At 37.0% G+C, this 8,331-nt stretch overlaps 1 long non-coding RNA gene across 1 annotated transcript; it reads left to right on the top strand.

The window, feature by feature from the left end:
* Positions 1 to 3,291: 3,291 nt before the first annotated feature.
* Positions 3,292 to 5,204, top strand: LOC120078605 (uncharacterized). The gene is made up of 4 exons (XR_016529858.1): positions 3,292 to 3,677; positions 3,759 to 3,857; positions 4,080 to 4,701; positions 4,934 to 5,204. It is a non-coding gene; the product is annotated as an uncharacterized LOC120078605 (long non-coding RNA).
* Positions 5,205 to 8,331: the final 3,127 nt, after the last annotated feature.

The following is an 8,331-nucleotide window of genomic DNA, read 5'->3' as shown; positions in this document are numbered from 1 at the left end:
TTCCCTCAACACTTGAGGTGGATTTGACCTATTAGATGAACCTACTTCAACTACTCTTGTTGAGGTAATAGGCTCTTCAACAACTCTTGTTGAATATTTAGTAGTTTCTTTTGAAAGCTCATTCAACACGATTTTACTTATGGGTCTGTGCTCCCTTATGTGGTTCTTCTACAAAAAGTTGTATTTGTCGATACAAATACTTTGTTTTCTATAGGATCATAGAAATAACCACCTCTCGTTCCCTTGGGGTAACCTACAAATAGGCATAACCTTGAACGCGATTCCAGTTTCTTAGGATTAACCTAAAGCATATGTGTTGGGTGTCACGGTCATGCTTGTCCAGGGCTGTTGCCCATGGCTGTATGCCCAATCCAACCCCCTTTTATCATTTTTTCATGTTATGTATTTCATTAGTTAAGTTAGTTTGTTTTCCTTGTACTTTTGTTGTAAGTGACCGCTCGCCCTTTTGCATATGTAAGGGTGCCAGTAGGCTTTTTGTTCAGAATGCACTATATGGGGATAAGACTAACCATCACTTCCCCATACCTGGAGTAGTATGTTATAAAGTCATTGTTGTTGCTCATTGCTTTCTAGCCTACTACAATCTTTCTCTTCTCTATTCGTACATTCAAAAATTCTTGCGAAAACCTTTTTCTCCAAACACGTTTTCTAAAACTGTTTTCCTTAAAACAGGAGTGGAGGTTGCGAGAGGCGCCCGGTATGCCATTAGCGTTGCATATTCCAATTTTGACACTGAGCAACCCTAGATTCTGAAATGACGTAAACTAGCTTTACGACCATTCCATAACTTCAGAGGTGTTTTAGCGACACTCTTAGAGGGAACACAGTTCAGGATATAAGCTACAGTCTCCACTACATAACCTCAAAACGAGTAAGGTAAGGAAGCGTAACTCATCATAGACCAAACCATGTCCAATAGGGTTCGATTTCTCCTCTATGATACACCATTTGACTGAGATGTACCAGGTGTGAAGAGTTGGGAAACTATTCCATGTTCTATCAAATAGTTGTGGAAAGATGAATCCAAAAACTCACAGCCTAATAGAGCCAAGAAGAAAGGTATATCAGAGACGGCCTACTTCCATTCTACTACAAGTCTTACCTCGATTAGATCAAAGTGTTTTAATCATTCTATTTAATGCTTTTTCAACTTCAGCCTTGAATTTTTTGAACTTTTCAAAGGACTCAGACTTTTGTTGCATTAAATAAGTGTACCAATATCTATAATAATTATAAGTGAAAGTGATGAAATATTCATAACCTCTCTTGGCTTTTACATTCACCAGACACACTAGCTCTAGAGGTTCTTTGGCTCTATGACATTTTCTAGTAAAAGGCCTTTTAGTCATTTTTTCTTCAAGGCATGACTCACACACAGGTAATGAAATTTCTTCTAACTCGCTTAGAAGTCCATTATTCACTAACCTCTCAATCCTATTGAGATTAGTGTGTCCTAATCTTAGGTGCCAAAGATGGGCATTTTCTTTAGGAGAAATACTAAGTCATTTATTTTGAGTTACGGCAGTTTTAAACATGTCTATGTTATGGAGGCCATTTATTGCTAATGACCTTAACACATACAAATTATTTTCCAGTTGAGCACAACATATATCAACACCATTCTGAGTAATAAACACTTTATTATAAGAATAAATGTAGTTGATATGTACATTCCAACAGACATTTTACAGACACTAAGTTCCTTTTTAAATCAGAAACAATAAATACATCATTCAAAATGAGAAATTTGTTTCGTAAAGTTAATCAGAGACCTACCATTGCCACAGTTGAGACGATGTGTCCGGTTCCAACTCGAATTCATCATTCCAACAGAGTCAACAGACACTTTACAGACACTAACCTGCCGCCAGAAACTAATTCCCTGAAATGAAGAGCAAACATGGTTAGTGGCCCCAAAGTCAATAATCAAGGCAGAATCATCATTCTCCACTAAACAAGTCTCCGAAACAAGCAAATCAATTTACCTCGTTTGACCTTCTTCTTCTCTACCAAATATCTAGGATAGATTCTCTTCCAGAGCCCGTCTTGGTTGCAATGGAAACATTTTCCCTTGTCAACTCTCACTGGTTGTCTACCCCTTGGAGTAGCAGCTTGTGGGTTAGCAAGACCTTCCCCTTACCACCCTTCTTATTGTTTCAATTTCTGGTATTGGAGGAAGAAGGTGCAAACTTAGTTCCAGAGGTTGAACCTTTGTGGAACTTTTTAAATGATGAAGTAACATTTGCATCACCCTTATTTCATTACTTTTCAATAAGGATTGGGAAGTCTACAGCTTGTTGAGTAGAGTAGTAAGGTTGTAGTCAATTTTGTTCAGAACAGAATTGCTACAAAAATAAAGGAAGCTATGTCACACTCCACCCCAGACCACCCTCTTAGCCTAGAGAAAGGCGTGACTGCAGCAGTTACCAACCCTTGGGATGACACTTACTGCCTAATAACCTGAAGATAAGCGACGAAGAGACTTAGAATTCCAGGTTGGAGATCAATTTTTCTTAAAGTTATCTCTGTGGAGAGGTGTTCTTCGCTTTGAGAGGAAAGGTAAGTTGAGTCCTAGATATATTGGTCCTTATCGGATAACAGAACGAGTTGGACCAGCAACTTATAGACTTGAGTTGCTAGTAGAACTTGCTCGAATACATGATGTTTTCCATGTATCCATGTTGAGGAAATATATTCCAGATCCATCACATGTGTTGCAAGCACAACAGGTTGAGCTGAAAGAAGACTTGAGTTATAAAGAGGAAGTGGTTCAAATCCTCGACAGAAAGGACCAAGTTTTGAGGAACAAAACGATCCCACTCATGAAGGTCCTTTGGAGACATCACGGAGTGGATGAGGCAACCTGGGAGTCAGAAGACCAGATGAGGAGGAGTTACTCGACACTCTTCACCTAAGGATTTCTAAATTTCGAGGAAAAAAATTCATAAGGGGGAGGTAAGTTGTTAACCCGAGACTTTCCTTAGATTATTTGCTCTTGTCACACATTGTAGGATGTTGGATTTGAGTTATTGTTGTTCCATTGTTGAAGAAAATGACAAAGCTTTTAGTTGAAGTTATCTTTAATAATTTTGGAATTTATAAATAAAGAAAAGAAAAGAAAGGGTATAAAGAAAAAGAAAAGAAAAGAAAAGGAAAAGGAAAAGGAAAAGGAAAAAGGAAAAAAAAAATGAAGGAAATTGGAAACTCATTCGGTGCTTAGGGTTTAAAGTGAGAACCCACTCATTTCAGCCTATTTCTCCATCATTTCCTATTATATTTTCAGAGCATTTCGAGAGAGAGAGTGAAGGAAGAGGAAGAAGAAGTTGCTGCAGGTTTTAGGTTGAAGAAGGGAGGAAAAGCTCATGCAAGTGCAACCATGGAAGAATTTGGGTTTAACCTACCTATCTCTAGTTTTTAAGTCGATTTGAGCTACACAAGAAGAACTAAGAGATAAGGCCTGACTTTCTTGAAAGTTAATCCATTTTCTAACAAATTTCATGAAGGAAGCTTGAGCTAAATCTGATGTTAAGTTAATGGTTTTTGAAAAGGAATACAGAGCACAGAATTTTCGTGCAAATCAGAAGGATCTCTGCTTTTCTCAGGTTTTTCGAATATTCTGGGGCGTACAGGTTGGATTTGAAGCTCAATTGGCTATGGTTGGAAAGCTTATTTAATTTCCTATAACTTTGATGAAGAATTCGTGAGCCAAAAATGACTAGAAGTAGGTTTAATTTTAGGAAAAATGTAGAGGGTAGCAGAGAAGCACGAATCTATATTTACTGTGTTCGAGGGATTTTTGGACAAATCCTTTGAGAATCTCGTGTTTATCCATTTAGGTAAGTTATAGAGGGTTCCAAAATGAAGAGTTTGATATACTAGTACATTAATTTTGGTCAAGTATTGAGGAAGTTATGAGTGTTGGAAATTAGGATATTGAATTTGGAAAATCTGGAAAAAAAAGTGTGAAGTATGATTTTATTTCTATAATTTAGAATTCATGAGCATGGAAAGACAAGACGATTTATAATTCTGATGCTTGTTTTTGGTTTGTTTGACAGGCCAAGAGGAGATAGGCCAAGTGTAAAGACCAGGGAACTAGCCAACACTGTGAGTGACAAAACAAATTTCAAAAATGATTTTTAAACTGTAATTTATGCTTAAATGGTTTACATGCTTGAATATGAACTTATGAATGATACATGATTTATATGAATGGTTTCAAGCATAAGTTTTGAGCTTAGATTTTCTAATGAGGTTTATATACGAGCACATGATTATTGAATTCCTGAAAAGTAGTTGAAACCATATCATTTAAAGTAAAGTATGTATTAGCGAGTACTGTTAAAAGATTTTCAGTTTTTTATGAGCAAGCTGAGTAAGCTTGAGTTTTACGAAAGATAAAGATAAGCAGGCATGTTTTAATATTTCCATGTGGTTTTCTGGGACTTTTATTGTCTACATGACTAAGATATTGATCCCGAGGCTATATGGTACCATGTGCACACAGGTTATATTCCGTTGTTGACGTTGAGTGTACTCCGTGACAACGATGCTGTTGGGAGTGCTGGGCGGGACCCACTATGAAAAAGACGATGGGAGTGCAGGGCGGGCCCCACTACATTGTAGAGCTAGTAAACATTGGTTGTACTGGGCGTGCCCTACACAACGTTGATTTGTCATGTTAGTTAAAATGTTCTATATACTTGATATGCCTTGCTAGATTTTAATGACGTACTTGTGGAACATTTGAGAAAGCTTTTAGCGTTACACGTTTATGTTTAACGCTTTGATTGAACAGATTTATACGTTTAAAGGTTTTTCACGTGTTCTGATTTGCGGATTTACAGTTTTAAATTTAGTCACTCACTGGGCTTCGTAGCTCACTCTTTCAAAATGTTTTCCCACTTTTCAGGTAGAGATCGAGCTCCCAGTGCCTGATAACTGCCAAAGTCTATTTTCTCCTAAAAGCTTCCAGATCAAGCTTCATACGTGAGTAGAGTTGTACATTGTGTCTGTTTATATTGTAAATGTCTTTGTAAGAATTGGATAGTTTATGGTTGTGTAAGCACTAGATGTCGTGGTTGTGTAAACCTCAGTTGGATATGTGTTTTGGTTGTGATTTCTCTATCAGGTTATTTTCCAAACCGAGTTATGTCAAGACTGCTTTTCATGTGTGTCTAAAGGTTTTCAGGGATTCCGATGTGTTGTGTTACATGTAAAGTATTTTATATCTAAGATTAGTACGTTTATCAGGTTCAACGATTCAACAGGGTCAATAGGTATCGTTAGAGGAGAACGATGTCTGTTGATTTCACACCATCTCCCTGACTAAGCTAGTAGGTAGTCTGCGAGAGGGTGTGGCAAGCTATCTCGTTAGGATTCCAAAATAATGCTAACCTGACTGGCCTCATCAAAGTTAGAACCGTTCATCTCAGCCACGTTGAAGTGGATCATCATATTGAGAATATGTTCTCAAACAAATGACCCCTCTTGCATCTGTGAGTTAAAGATGTGTACTTGAGATCTTCGTGCCTGAGCTGTGCGGATGGTTGTCCGAACATTCCCCGTAGGGACTCCATGATCTCGCATGCAATGGCCATGGGCTCATGCTTCTTGGCCAAAACTTCGTTAAGGCTGGCCAAGATGTACGCTCGGGCCTTCTCGTTCGCCCTTGTCCATCGCTCGTATGTTTCCAAAATATTTTGAGGAGCCGTAAGAGATGGAATGGTAGGACACTCCTCCGTTAGGACGAATATGAGATCATTGATGATTAAAATCGTGTTTAGTATATTTTTCCAACTAGCATAGTTCTCGCCAGTTAGTTTTTCGGCGACAAGCAAGCTAAGATATGTAGTAGCCATAATATTATTGCTGAATCAGTCTAGTGTATCCTAAATTACATCTACTTGCATTAAACCAGTTTTATAAAACCAATCATGTTTTAGCAAAATATTTTAATGTACCCTAAATTACATCTATTTTGCAATAATGCTTCAGTGAGGCAGGACAAAAGTCACTGTAGGGTGATCAAGTGCCCCTTCTTGTAATTGAATCTAATAGTCAACATTGTTCGGTCCATATTTGTTAACATCCTTAAAAATTATGTGTAAGTGTAACCCCTCATTTTAGGTCCTAAAGTCCTGCCCTAATGAGCCAGACTTAGAGAAAAGCCGATTAGGACAAGAGACTAGTGCAACCCTATTCATTTCTTGAGATCAAATAAAAAGTTATGCAAAAATGCCAAAGGGGACACCCACGATGCCACGAGGTGATGCATAAAACTTTATCCAACCTAATGAGAGCGACCGAGGGATATGTTGTCACACGTCTCACTCCCACTTACTATGAACACTCTCTCCATTCACCTTGGTATTGACCTACCCAAATGCTACCCGTAGGGGGACACCCATGGTGCCTCGAGTCGAGGATATATCTCACGATGTGAACTTTTAGGGAGAAACGTGTAGAGGTTAAAATGAAGTATCATATACTCCATTTACTCCCACTGAATGTTCTCCCTAGTGTTCATTAACTTAGAAAATCCGGCTACTGATTTTATCTAAGGGATTTGATTAATTTGCTAAAGAACAACACTTGTTTTTTTATGATTAAACAACTTTGATTCAAGTCTTATTAAACTCTTTAACAGACTTTCATCAAATTTGTATGCATGTAAAACATCTATCTAATTCATCTTTCCAGGTAGGTTCCCAAGTAGGGGTGCGACGTTTCCGTCGATTTAAGTACTCCAACCTAGCCAAAACCAGCCTTAGACAAAAGGTCCCTTATAGATACATTCGTTACATATTTAAACTTTTATTAGGAATCAATTTAATCATATTAAATCTATTTAAAAGATTAAACTTAGATTTCTAATCTTATTAGAAATATGATCTTAGGTCTATCTCAATCAAATTTTAAAACACTTTTAAAAAATGATTAAAGCTTAAGGTTTGCATGCAACTCTTCATTATTGATTTTAATTCTAATTTCATTTATTATAGCATTTATAAGAAATTAAACAATTAAAACCAACTAACATTGCAAGCTAGACATACATAAATTATATATAACAATTATAAATTAACCTAAGGAAGTGTGACGCTTCATGCAATGTTTATTCATTACTAATATACAACTTTTATGTAAACAAGTAATGAATTACACTATAGCATACATTCTATACAAACATTCAACCTTGTACTAGAACAGTTATAATATAAATGATGCATGGATATGCTATAATGCATGCATACATATATTATAACTCTTATATTATATGATGCATGAGCATGCTTGATGTAATTTAAATCATGCATACTAATATATTATAACATTTATAATATAAAATGATGCATGAAAAAAAAACGCATAACCTATGGTGTGTTTTAAAACTATATGACATACATTATGGCATATATAATAAACATACATCACATGCATATCTAATTAAAATCGATGAATCGGGATAGTTAATCTCAAAAACGAAAAATAAAAGGCTAAACTATTACAAAAGTAGAGTCCACTGGTTTGGAACAAGTGAATCGGGTCTTGAACCGCTTGCCTTGGACCGCTCCACTAAGAACCCTTTCAGCTTGATCATGTAGCAAACTCTTGATCGTTGGTAACGAGCGTCGAGTATAGATGATCATGTAAAAGCGATCGCGTAGCTTTTGACTATGCGATGAGCATGAAAGTGCACACGATTGATGCAACATGCATCAAGTATCATATATCATGTGATTGTGTAGCTAATTACTATGCAATGAGCATTATAGTCTACATGATCGTGTAGCAAGCGTCGAGTATCGTATACTATGCGATCATGTAGCTACTGACTATACGATGAGCATGATAGTCTACACGATCATTTAGCACACAAGCCTTGCATCGAGTATAGAATACCGCACGATCGTCTACCCATTGAGCACATACGTGATCATGCAGCCAACACAACACGATCATGTAGCAAACTCTACACGATTGCATAGCATTAGCTATGCGATCATTTAGTAGATGTTACACGATCGTATAGAAAATTCTACACAAACGCATAGAAAAATCTAAACGATCGTTTAGCTCTAGCTCCAAGATGTGGCCACCGTTTTGTCTTCTCAAGCGAAACGCACTGCAACCTTTTTTCTGAAGCATCTCGAACGACTCAAAACCAAATGAATATAGACTCGATTGCATGCTTAATGCCCAAAAACACAGGGGCCTTTACAAATTAACTTTTGTAACTTAAAAAGAAAGCCATAAACTGAGATTTCTACCCCAAAAAATCCGATAACAACCATTCACATACATTCA

The sequence above is a fragment of the Benincasa hispida genome, chromosome 5, assembly GCF_027475165.1.
Source record: "Benincasa hispida cultivar pf3 chromosome 5, pf3_genome.v1.1, whole genome shotgun sequence".
NCBI lineage: Eukaryota > Viridiplantae > Streptophyta > Magnoliopsida > Cucurbitales > Cucurbitaceae > Benincasa > Benincasa hispida.
The sequence above is the reverse complement of the archived record's forward strand: the minus strand, read 5'-3'. Positions and strand labels throughout refer to the sequence as shown.